The sequence below is a fragment of the Barbus barbus genome (genome assembly GCF_936440315.1).
Source record: "Barbus barbus genome assembly, chromosome: 26".
In the NCBI taxonomy this organism is placed as follows: domain Eukaryota; kingdom Metazoa; phylum Chordata; class Actinopteri; order Cypriniformes; family Cyprinidae; genus Barbus; species Barbus barbus.
In genome coordinates, this window is record NC_136754.1 from 16,555,946 (window position 1) to 16,568,842 (window position 12,897).

The 12,897-nt window shown below is 36.5% G+C and overlaps 1 protein-coding gene across 6 annotated transcripts in view; it reads right to left on the reverse strand.

Moving 5' to 3' along the window:
• The window catches only part of LOC306846677 (cohesin subunit SA-1-like), a 45,860-nt gene extending 34,198 nt beyond the window's left edge, over positions 1-11,662 (reverse strand). For 4 of the 6 annotated variants that reach the window (XR_013782099.1, XM_079380223.1, XM_079380220.1 and 1 more), the window contains exon 1: positions 11,494-11,662. The gene's annotated coding sequence lies outside the window, so the exon portion shown is untranslated. The remainder of the gene's footprint in view (positions 1-11,493) is intronic. The other 2 variants (XM_079380221.1, XM_079380222.1) reach the window with 2 other exon arrangements.
• Positions 11,663-12,897: the final 1,235 nt, after the last annotated feature.

Consider the following 12,897-nt stretch of genomic DNA (forward strand, 5'->3'; position numbering starts at 1 on the left):
GATGAAGTAAAAGCTTTAGTCTGCACATAACTAGCCGAGTGCAGTGTTATCAAAAGTGCTTTGTTGAGACAAGTCATCGTCACGAGCGCAGCCCTGAGACCTATGCTACAAAGAGGCCATTCACCTGCGGGAGAGGAAGGTCAGGTGAGGGGATGACGGCTAAGCGCAGAGACATTTTAAGAATCACAATGTGAAGCTCACAGAAAGAAATACCCGACCTGACAGGATGTGGGAATAAACTGAGAATAGGAACTAGCAAAGATCGAAATGCTGTTACTGGTGCTTGACCAGAAGAGTTGTGCTGTCAATATGCTGTCAATTATAGTTCTTAGAAGGCAGGGGCACTTGTGGCCTAATGGATAGAGAGTTGGACTTGTAACCCGAAGGTCGTGGGTTTGAGTCTCAGGTCCGGAAGGGATTGTAGGGAAGTGAATAACCAACACTCTCTCCACCCTCAATATCACGACTGAGGTGAGACCCTTGAGCAAGGCACCGAACCCCCAACTGCTCCCCGGGCGCCACAGCAATGGCTGCCCACTGCTCCAGGTGTATGTTCACTACTGTGTGTACACTTGGATGGGTTAAATGCAGAGCACAAATTCTGCGTATGACCATACTTGGCCACACACCACTTCCCCTTCATCCCTAGAAAGAAAATCGGAATCGGCAAAAATCGGTATCGGCAGGTCACACTTCCAGAATCAGAATCGGCCAAGAAAACTGCAATCGGTGCATCTCTAATTTTATACGTTTTTTTTGTTCAAAGTTTTATTAGTCTTTTTTTTACATATGTCCATATTATTTTTATTTCAGTTTTAGATATTTTAATACATGAAGTTAAACTAAACAAAAATGAATCATGTTGCTTTGACAAATTGCTGAAATAAAATAAGTACTTTTTTAAATTGTACTTTATCCAACACATTTTTTGTGTTTTTTTTTTTGTTTTGTTTTATACTATAATAACCTATTCAATATGTCCGTCTATTACAATTCAATTCAATTCAAGTTTATTTGTATAGTGCTTTTCACGACACAAATCGTTGCATTACATTATTTAGTTTTTTTGTTTGTTTTGGTTATTATATTTAGGAGTTACATTTTACATTTTTTACATTTTAGTTACATTATATTTAGGAGTAGGTTATTAGTGGTGACTATGGCAAAAATGTACAGTAAGAATCATGCAGTTAGTTACAAATAACATGTAATCAAACAGACAGTGAAGTGTTTTATATGTTGTTTCAGGGTTAGCAAAAGTATTACAGTATTTAGTTAGTTTTACAAGACATAACAAATCCAGACACATTAACTGTATTGCAGGTAATCAATATCTTTATGCTGGCCCCAAAAACGGCTGCAATTAACAATATATTCATGTCATTTTTATGTCATATTTCATAATCTTTTTAGACCAAAAGTTTAAAAGTAAATGTAAATCTAAATGTGAACATCAAAGACTGACTTCCAGGCTCAACACAAAATGTTATGCTGTGTTGTGGAAACGTACTACATTTTAACAATATGATGGTATTATTGTCATCCATGATTAAATTAATTATTAATCCAAAACAGGAGTGTGACATCATATCCTGTTACCCATGTCTGGGATCTGAAGCAGGCTAATCTTGCATTCTCAGTCTAGTGTGACCTCATGAATACAGTCCACAGATATCACATCTGTCATGTCGGCACTGTAGTGTGATCTATGACATCAGCTGTTTTATTGTCCCGCAGCCTTTTCCTTGACTTCCTGGGATATAAAGTGTGCATTTTATAATCTTGATGGAAGCAGCAGGTCAGCTATTGTTTCAGGGATATTGTTTATTTAGATATACTACTCATTTAGCATGCTGATTTATACATAAGGTGGAGAAGGAATATTTTAAATGCATCTGGCTCAGAAAAGTGAACGAATAGTTCTAATTAAAAGATCTTGCGTTGTTTGTTTGCAGAAGCCATTTGATTTCACATCTAGTGCAATGACATTCATCCATTTTTAAGTGTTTAACTGCACTATGTATCTATAAAAGAGCACTATCTGTAGCAGCCCCTCTGTGTAACAGCTAAATCTCTCAGACACAACACACCGTTTAAAGCATAAGGCTTTAACTGCACACTAATGAGATCAGGTGCTCCAAACAGCAGATGACTGACCCAGGGGACGTGAGAAGCCCTTAATCGTCAGGGATCTTTCTCCAATGATGGGAAGTCTACAGGATTAACCCTGAATGCTGGGCTCGCTATAATCTTCCTCCATCGCTGTCTGTTAAACAATACTGATGGTGGTGATGGCGCAGTGGATAAGACACATGCCTTTGGTGTGGGAGACCCGGGTTCGAATCCACTGTGAGACACCAATGTGTCCCTGAGCAAGACACTTAACCCCTAGTTGCTCCAGAGGCGTGCGACCTCTGACATATATAGCAATTGTAAGTCGCTTTGGATAAAAGCGTCAGCTAAATGAATAAATGTAAATGTAATACTATAGCACAGCACAGGGAAAAGCTCAATATAGTGAAACCGCTCAGTGTGTCCAAGAAGTTCTCCTAAATCTGAATTGCTGACGGACCCAGATTAAGTACAAGTAATTGTGTACAAATACAGTTTTTCATTGACCTCAACAACAAAAGAAATAAGAATACTGATGCACCAACAATTCAGCAACCAAAAATATTTGAAACAGCTTTTTTTTACCCAAGCAAAACCATTATCAGAAACAGTGACTTCAATTTGTTCTTCTCAGTGTCAGCATCTTTTTCATGCACAAAAAGTAGATAAGCTACAACAGATAAACATCCCAGCAGAGCGGACACACTTCATTCACTAGAACCCAAAATTATGCTATAGTAGCAATATGTAAAATTTATTTGGCCAAAATATCAGGCAGCTTGCTGTTACTATGACTGCTTTAAACGTGCAGTAAGTGAAAGTGGATCAGACCAAGCACCAAAACACACTTCTAAGTGACATGTCCACTCATGATGGGGGAGGTGCCTGTGTTGCATAGCATGTTTGTGAATTTGGGGGTGGAGCTATCAAGATCGGTGATTTCAAATATCAAAAGCGTTTCTCAGAACCAGACAGTGACCTCAGTTCCCCAATTACTCAAATATAATTACTAGGGATGTCACAATTCTCAGTATAATATTGAACTGTTCGGTACGACATCCATGGTTCAATACACACTTGTGAATTGCTGTTTTTCGGTTTTGCGTTTACATTTCCGTGTGTTTTATTACGCTCATAATTGGCTGTGTGCCCATGATTTCACGTGCTGAGATGACCAAACGCCTCCCTGCTTATAAAGTGCATTTGAAAAAGAAACGCATGCCGAGTATCTTCCCTTGTAATGACTTGCAATGAGAAGTGTTTCTAAACCTGCTGCCCAACAAAAGAGAACATTATAACTTGTATTTACTTCACAACATCAGTCAAATGTTTGAAATAACTTCCTTTTGTGATCTGATGTGGCTTCTTATTATTATATCATTATAAAATACCAGAGATCGCTTGAAGAACACAGATAAACCATATATTGTCGCAGGTGAGTGTTTATAGTCCTTATGTTTCATCATTCAAAATGTTTACCGTTATTTCTTCTTTTCATTCAGTCACAGCCATAGAGATGCCTTTATCCACACTAGGGATTTCCTGGAATGTCATCAGTGTTACTTCTATGATGCCTATGGGAATTTTCTGTGCGAGTGCTCCCTCTGGCTACCAGTATGAATGAACACAAACATTATGTGTTTATAGCGCTCAATAATGGCCAGTCCATCCTATCTTTGTTAAAAATCTGAAAAATAATTCCTCTCTCAAAATAATTTTTAAGTAGACATATAATAATCTACACTTTTTCCAGTGTACAGAAGTTTACAGGAGGTCTTTTTTTTGTTGTTAAAATTTGTTGCAAAAAACACTCTGATGTGCCAAGCCATCAGAACCAAACCGAAAACCGTGGTTAAAAAACTGAGGTATGTATTGAACCGTGGGCTAACTGTATTGTTGCATCCCTAATAATTACCCTAACAATTATCCATTTTACTTTCAGTAAAGACGTCACTATATTGGAACCATTCGTAGATGTACCAGGTTCCAGCTGGTACTGATAAGCTGATTATTTGTCAGATAGCATAGCAGTGTTTCTGCAACAGTCATTCTGCTGTTGCGGGCCGCCACATGAAAAAACAATCCCTGCCACAACTAGGGCTGGGTATCGAGTTCGATACTTTTTAGGCACCGACCGAATTGCCTCGATACCACCGAGTATCGAAAAACGTTTTGTCGTTCGGTACCAAATTTCGATACCTAAGGGGTTAATCTCATTAACGTCAGTGAGCCAATAAGCCTGCAGCACTAGGTGTGTTTGACTAGAAGCGGCGCTGATTGATCAGTGTTTGACATCCGCGAGCGTACGGAGCAGTCTGCTCTCTATATCGCGCAGTTTCGCTTACTTGACACAGACTGAAGCTCGTGTGACATTTCAGCGTCTGCCGTCTCACTAAATGAGGACATAAACACATGAACAACAGCTCCAGAACTGCTCTGAGAGTCACTTCATGAGCATTTCACCGTTTGATTTGAGTAAAACTTGCGTCATATCATATACACACAGAACTGTAAAGGTATTCCCGGAAACCCGTCAAAATAAAAGTTCGGATTAACTTGGAAGACACTGCGGCAGAAATAAATTAATATTGTTCAGCAGAGTGTACATAATGTTACTACTACGCTACTATTAAAATTATTTAAACTCTTATTTTTAAATTAATGATCACACAACATTTCTTCCATGTTTTAACTTTAATAGTAAAATTTTGTTTGCCAAAATAAATAAAGTTTTATTTTCAATAATTTAAAAGAAAAATGAAATTAATGTTTTATGCCTTCATTTGAAAACCAGATACAGAACACAGAATTTCTGAGGAAAAAGAAAACATTTCATAAGGCTGTTTTAAGAATAAATTTGAATAAACTAAGTTGTTTTTATGCATTCAAATAATTAGACATACTACACCAGAATTTAATAACAATAAAACATATTGTGAAAGAAAATAAAACATCCACTTACGAAAGTGGATAAAGATTTTAAATTTCTTGAAGTCTTTAACAACCTAGAATAAATGAATAGAAATGATGATTCTGTCTGAGCTATGCGTTTTAAAACGAGCACGCACTAGTGTAAACTGAAAACTATTTGAGCTTTATTAAAATTATTTGTACTGATTATTGTGTTGGCTATATTTTGTTCCTTTGTGCAGTGGCTCAGGAGATGAGTCTTTGAGTCTGTATACATGTCAACAAGCTGAAAAAAATAAAACCAAAGTTTTTTGAGATAATGTAATCTTGTTAAAGCTGTTTTCATAAAATTGGTATCAAAAAAAGTATCGTTCAGGAACCGGTATCGAACTCAAGGTATCGGTATCGATATAGAACATTTTTGAACGATACCCAGCCCTAGCCACAACTGCAGCTTCTCAGTGACATCAAAGTGACGCCCCTCACATCATTCACAGACAGTCGGGTAATTAGCACAGGAGACAAAGCAGGACTTGAATTTTGGCACAAGATTGCTGTTATTGCGCATAATTCTACTCATTCCACAGGTTCCGTGCTTATAGCTGGGAAATTACCGCACAAGATGCTTGGGACAGATGACGGAATCCGTGTTTCCCATACATTGATTTATTTGTGGCGGCCCGCCACAATATCAAAACTGAACGCAACAAATAGATTTTCCAAAAGGCTTCATTGAATAAATATTACTGCATGTTTCAAAAACAAAACCCAGTGCGAGTGTCTTTATATCACTGTATTTCTGAAGGAAACCGACTGTCTTCAGAACATTTTGGATGTCATTTTCATTCATTCATTCATCTTGCATGTAATGCCTGATAAAGCAGCGTTTGTGAGCGGAGGAGCGCTGCTTTGTGTACAGCCGGTACAGGGGAAACCTCTATCCCTCCCGCTCTAAGCGCCTCCTGCTGGCAGAGAATGAATAAGCATATATATGCCGCCACAAATTGAGTGTAAGTCAAACCATTGAGAAGCAAACTGCATGCGGTCTTAGAGACAGCAGCCTAACTGAACCTGCTGCTATCTGTCATTACTGTTTACAGTGAAGACTATTCAGTGTTATTTTACAGCTGAATATATTAGTCAGTTGCTTGTCGTTTATTTATTTGTTCTTATTTTATTGCATACTGTTCACTTGTCATTTTTAGTTCATTTTAGAATAAATTCAATTCTGACTTTGAGTGCACGTGATTCTTGGGTGGGGAGGTTTAACCAAAAAATAGGAAATAATCCTGCCACTACAGCAGGAAACAAATCATAGGGGAAACACTGTATGGTGTTACATTGCTACATTATCTTGCCTAAAACAAGAAATAAAACCAAAATTATAACAAACAGGATATTAATCTTGAGTTTCAAATATGTAAAGTATGTAAATATGTACAGTAATTTACATTCAACAGAATTATTAAATTACAAGTGTTTTTAAAGATTGCCTTTAAGATGATGACAAAGGTGAAAAAAATTATTTATGTCTAAAAATAGAGCAAATAAGTACAATTTAATTCAAATTATTTTGTTAGGACAAAATAATGGGTGGACAATTTACCACCATTCAATACAAGTGTTTGTGTAGCATTAGGTCACATGATATCTATCAGTCCAAACTCTAAATTTATAACAACCCAATATAATTTGTGCAAAATACCAAAGTCAAATGCAATATCAGTTTAACAATAATAAAAAAAAAACACTACTAATGTAGTGTGGTCCAGAAATCAAAATGACATCATATTGCCAGGTCCCTGCTAATACTCATGCCTAATCCTGTCATGACTAAAGAAAAAATAAAGTACATTTAATGCACATTGAACCAGACTGTTGACTCTAGAGTAAAATCACTTTACTAGGTGTGGTGTGTGAATACAGCTGCGGCTCTGAGGCATGTCATTGTGCTGACTTCCTGCTTTTATTCTAGAGGGTTTGCTCAGCAGAGACACCAAACACACATTAACTGTGAAAAAGAGAAGGTCCTGAAGACTGAGAAAGACATTTCCCATTCTTTAAAACACACCAGCAGCTGCTGCTGAATGTGTGAGAAACTACAGTAATAACTGATGAGACAAATCCACTGGGAGCTTCACTAGAGGCTAGAAATGTTTCTCACCAGAAGACAATACTCTGGACCATTCAATCCTTTACAAACAGCAACCTAAACAACAACAAAAGTACTTTCATCCGCACAGCAGTGAGTCTGCGCCGGCCACATGCAGCTGAATGGGACAGGCAGAGTGCTTTTGTGTTGGTGTCACTGCGGCAGCAGTCATGGCTGCCCCGCTGCAGGCGCTCACAAAATGGAGACTGCAGGAGAGGGAGGAGAGACACCGCATGGAGCCGTCTTACTCTCAGAGCTGCTGCACTTTAACAAGCTTCAATCACGTTCTTTCACTGAACACAAAGGCCCCATTCACGTCTGTTTAGGGAAGATAATCACATATCCGTACTGTCAGACGTATCGGAGCAGTGTGCTGACAAACTGAAGATGTCAGGTGAAATAATTGGTAATCTCACAAATCTGGTACAGAGCCACGACAGACGGGAGGAGCAGTTGCTGGCAATACACGAGTGCTTTTTCAGTTATGGCCAATTTTATGACCCGGTGGTTGAACATTATTAAAACTAATATTTTCCTGTTTGTTATATGATGGTTTTACTAAACTAGCATGGAAACTTTTTACTGTATCTTTACCATTTTGTTTGTTACTTTTACTTTTTATTAAGGTCAATAATTTACTGTGGTTATATACCCTATAAAATAAAGATATACACTAAAAAGCCATTATAAAAACAATTATTTAACTATAATAATCTAAATAAAGTGTAAATAACCATAAAGCTTTTCTATATTCAGCAAAACTAATATCAATTTGTACACAAACTATCATTTCCATCAGTTTTTCCCCAACATAATCAACAACTTTTTCCCAGCAAAGGTTTTTAAGGTTAGTGTAATCATTTACCAATGTGGTGGAAATGAGACTGTAGTGCATCATGTATGGTCACTGTTGGGAATCGTTATTAGACTAAATAAATAAACAACTTAAGAATGTGAAAATTGTGTTTTATTTTCTAAAAGTGCTAATAGTTAAAGAAACATCTATTTACAAATGAAATTTGTAACTGAAAATCGATTAAACACTTTAACAGGTGCATGTTATATTATTGTTAAATGGCCTCACTAAGTTTGTATAAAACTCACTAAGTACCAATTTTGTATAAAAATGGCAGTCCAAAAACATGAATCAAAAATTGAAGTTGATCAATTTCAATAATGGAAGGTCAAGTTTGGTGCAGATATTTGACTTAATATAAGTTTTGCTGTCTGTTTAAAACACCTTGTTTTAAACACCACATTTATTTAAAAAAAAAAAGTAAATCAAAGTAGATAGTACTTCATGGCAAAACAGCCTCTTTTGTTCATTAATATGACATTCATATCAACAGACTGAACCTTTCAACTTGTTCACTTTTTTCATTATTCACAGACTTTGGCCTCAGGTCAGAGAAAGACTTTGATTACCTGCCAGCAAACAATCTGCTGCACCATGCCAAGAGAATGAACACAAAAGCCATTCAAAATCAACTCTATTTTAGGTAAAGCAAATAATTTGTGTTTATCATTTTGCTTGATAAAAAGCCCATACAGTAACCCTTCAGCAAAGATAGACACAATGCGATCTTGTGAAATCACAACTACTGATACAAAGAAGCTGAAACTTATTTTGAATTTTTTTGCATGATTTACTAGCTATAAAACCTAATAATATTTCTTCCGAAAGTACAGGGTTTATGTTGTTATAATATAGCCAGCTATGTTATTTTTAATCAATCTTAAGATGATCATAGCAGCCAACACATTGAAAATCCACTTATAAGAGTCAAAGCATGGTTTATAAATGAATTATATACACAGACTAATGCCAGATTGATTTGATTTATCTAGATCTATCTGTAGATAACATATACTAAAAGACAGAGCTGGCCTTTATTTTTAAAGATGAATTGATTTTTTTTTATGTCTGGCACTAAAGTAAACCCTGTTGACGTCAAACAGATCATTCAGAACAGGCTTCCTTGCAATCATAAAAAAAACACAAGTACAAGTACACACATGCCTTCTCACTGGTTTTTAGGAAGGAAGATGTCATTATGATTGTGCTGTGAGGAATAATGGTGAACAGATGGAGATGTGGACACCTGGGTTTTGGCTGCTAAAAGACTTGGTGAGCCACAGTTAAAACACCTCTAGATCAGAGACCATTGACTGAACGAAACATAGTACTCAACATCTTTCAGTTTCGCGTAACAGGATTATATTCTTTCTAGGAAAAGAAGATGCAAAGTAGGTTGACTTGTTCTAACAGTCTCTGTTCAGTCAGGTATTCATTTCCCACACTGAACTGGAGTCAGTTTCCTTCAGATGGTTTTTTAATGCCCACACTTTTAACCACAGGATGTGCTACGTTGGGTAACCCTGCACAAAAATGGTTACATCATATGCACGTCACAGAAAAAGTCAGCAAGTGGTTTTCTTGACCACTGCTCGTCTCAAAGTACAACATTGTTTTGTGAAGCTTTACAGCAATATTACAACATTGACATTTAAGACTGAAGAGAAGCCAATGTTTTTACACAGCTATAACAAATCCAGCGAATACAGCATGAAATTCATACGATTTAATGTAAAAGTAAAAAATAAAAAAACAGTTTGACAATATAACAAGAACAACCGGAGTGAATTTATTTTCTAAAAGTTCCTGTAGTTCAAGAAATGTCAATTCACAGATGAAACAGGCTATTTATTAATTTATTTATTTGACTTTTTAAAAATGAAAACTAATAAAAACTTCAACAGTAGCATGCTATATTATTGTCAAATGGCCTCACCAAGTTCCTTTTTTAATTCAATTTGTATAGGTCTCTAACAAACGTGGCACTTTCAGAATAACAATTAGGTTTCCCACACCTTCTGACAAAAAAGACATTTTAGTAGTTCATAATTACAGAATGTTTTTAATCATTGTATTGCAATCACAAAGCAAAAAATTAAAACAAGCTGAACATTACTAAAAAATAATGTCCCATGAGTTTTCCATGGGTTTTTATCATTTTATTTATTTCCATGATTTTTCTGTTCATTTTTAAAACTAGGCCTATTAACTTCTATGACTTTTCAGCTGGCTTTTAAGATTTTATTAATTTCCACAATTGTTCATTACTTTTATAGATTTTAATAAGTCTAAAATATAATATCTTACAAATATTTTAGCTTTTATTTTTATATTTTCAGTTTTCAATTTAATTTTAGTTTTAGTAATTTTGTGCTTTTATCATTACTGCTATTCCAATGTTTTATTTTAGCTTTATTTCAGTTAACGAAAACTATTGTAAATAGTTTCAGTTAGCAATAAAAAAATATTGCATTACACTACAAAGGCCAAAGTTTCATTTAGAAACAAAAATCTTGGAATTGCTATGAATAATAAAGCAGAGGACACATGTTGAACAGGAGATTTGGGAGTGCCCTTGTGTTTCTGAGATTAACCTTTACTTGAGTATAACTCCAGACATTGCATTTCAGCCACAATTCCTTTACTGAAGAGCCTTTAAAATCATTCAAAAATTAAGTTACCTGAGTAGTTTAACCCAAGTTGACTTGCAGAAAAATCAAACAAATAACAGTAATAACACAAGTCAAGTGTGGGCTGACTGTGAAGTTTCAATACTAGTGTGATCTTCCTTCAGTCTGAGAAAGTACAGATGAAAACAAAGGTGAAAACTCAACCCCTCCCCCTCACACACACACACCCCTCTTCCTCTGGGTCTCACACACACACACACACATTTACACCGTGAAGTCTCTCACATATTCCTCTATTATAGCAACAGTATTACACCTGTCTGGCTGCTTCTTCTCTCCTCACCATCTCTTACTCGTACCATGTTAACATGACTAATGCACACCAGATTACATTGTAAGCCTGTTGTTCACATGTCGGAAATAATTTATTGGCTTTGACAGATTAAATAACGGGAACTTCATTATGTCATAAAAAAAAAAAACCTGAGAACCAAACCAGCATCTACTCAAACCCGCAGCAATCAGTGTTTGCCATAAACTGATCACTATATAATGAGTGCAGCTCCATGTCTGCGACAAACCGATGCAGGTCTGCAGACGCATAAACTCAATTACATTTCCGCCTTAAGAAAATACGCCCTTTCTTTATGACCGAGCAGTATGTGTTCTCGGAGCCGCTAAAGCCCGGCTGCGGGAGTGTGGCTCTGGCCTGAGGAGATGCAGTCAGTGTGAGAGCCGCCCATCCCCCACCAGCCCCGCTGTCCTCCATCTTTAATCTCCAGACCCGCTACCCTTCTCTCACCACTAACAGCACAAAAACGCATACAACTCACCTGGGATGCGCATGGTCGCAAAGGTCGGCGTTCCCGCTATTCGGAATTCGATAAAAATTTAGCTAAATATGGATTTATTAATTGAAAATTGGACCGGGAGAAGGAACCGCGCCTTTCAGAAGAGCAGCAATCCTAAACCGCCATCTGGTGGCATTTTCCACAATCGAATGGCGCGTGTTGACATCGGAGCCCGAGCGCCCTCTGGCGGACACAGCCGAGAACAGCCGAAGCACAGCGGGCTGCGGGGGGAGGAGGGAGAGACCCTCACAACCACGACAAGCATGTCTGCGGTTTAGGCGCTAAAATAACACACATTTGGTGATGATGTGTTTCTTCTTTAGAAAGACGAGTTATTCGGGCTTGTAATCGTTTAAACTGTCGAATGATAAAACATAATTGGTCAGCATTATACGATTTATTTATATATTTTATTCATTGTGGGATTGTAAACACAATGCTTTCTATGAATTGTGTCTGAATGTTGGTTAAATATAGGCTATAGACTTAATGGAATTATTCTACTATGTATTATAATGTTTTTTATTCCTTGTAACTCTGAAAATAAATTAGTTTCAATAGCATAGCACACTGAAAGCTCCATTGATTTTATCAGGTATGATTATGTTTTACTTTCTGTTTATTTCTCCTTTTTTCTCCTTGTATTAATTGAATCTTATCGACTGGCTTTTATTTGCCCTTATGCACACTTCTTTTCACGTGAAAACAATGTATTAAAGCTCTCAGTCTTTAGTAATCGAATAATCTGTAGTGACCTTTGTGTAATTGCACCAGGGGATTGGAGAGTAATGTATGTGGGTGGTCTTCACACTGAGAGGGCCTAGAGCTGTTGTCTGGTCCACACTGGCCTCTCGTTTTGTTATAGGGCTGATGAGTCATTCAAAATTAAGGAAAAGGTCTGAATCACAATGAAAACAACCCATCAGACCAACCACAGATGCTTTATCAAACATATAAAAAGCATATGAAAAATATTAAAAAGATATTAAATGTAATTTGCTTCATCTGTTGCTGTTTGCCTAAGACATCAAGTATAGTATATAATGTGTGTGAAACAATGAAAAATGTACCTTTTTATGACAGTCAATCATCCAAACCTCTTGTCGCATTTTTAGTGTACTTTCATAGTGCTGTCAAATTGATTAATCATGATTAATTGCATCCAAAATAAACGTTTCTATATGCAAACACATACATGCATATATTCAAGAAATATATGTAATATATATATTCATATTTATATAACACAAACACACACACACACACACACATATATATATATATATATGTGTGTGTGTGTGTGTGTGTGTGTGTGTGTGTGTGTTTGTGTTATATAAATATTAATATATATATTACATATATTTCTTGAATATATGCATGTATGTG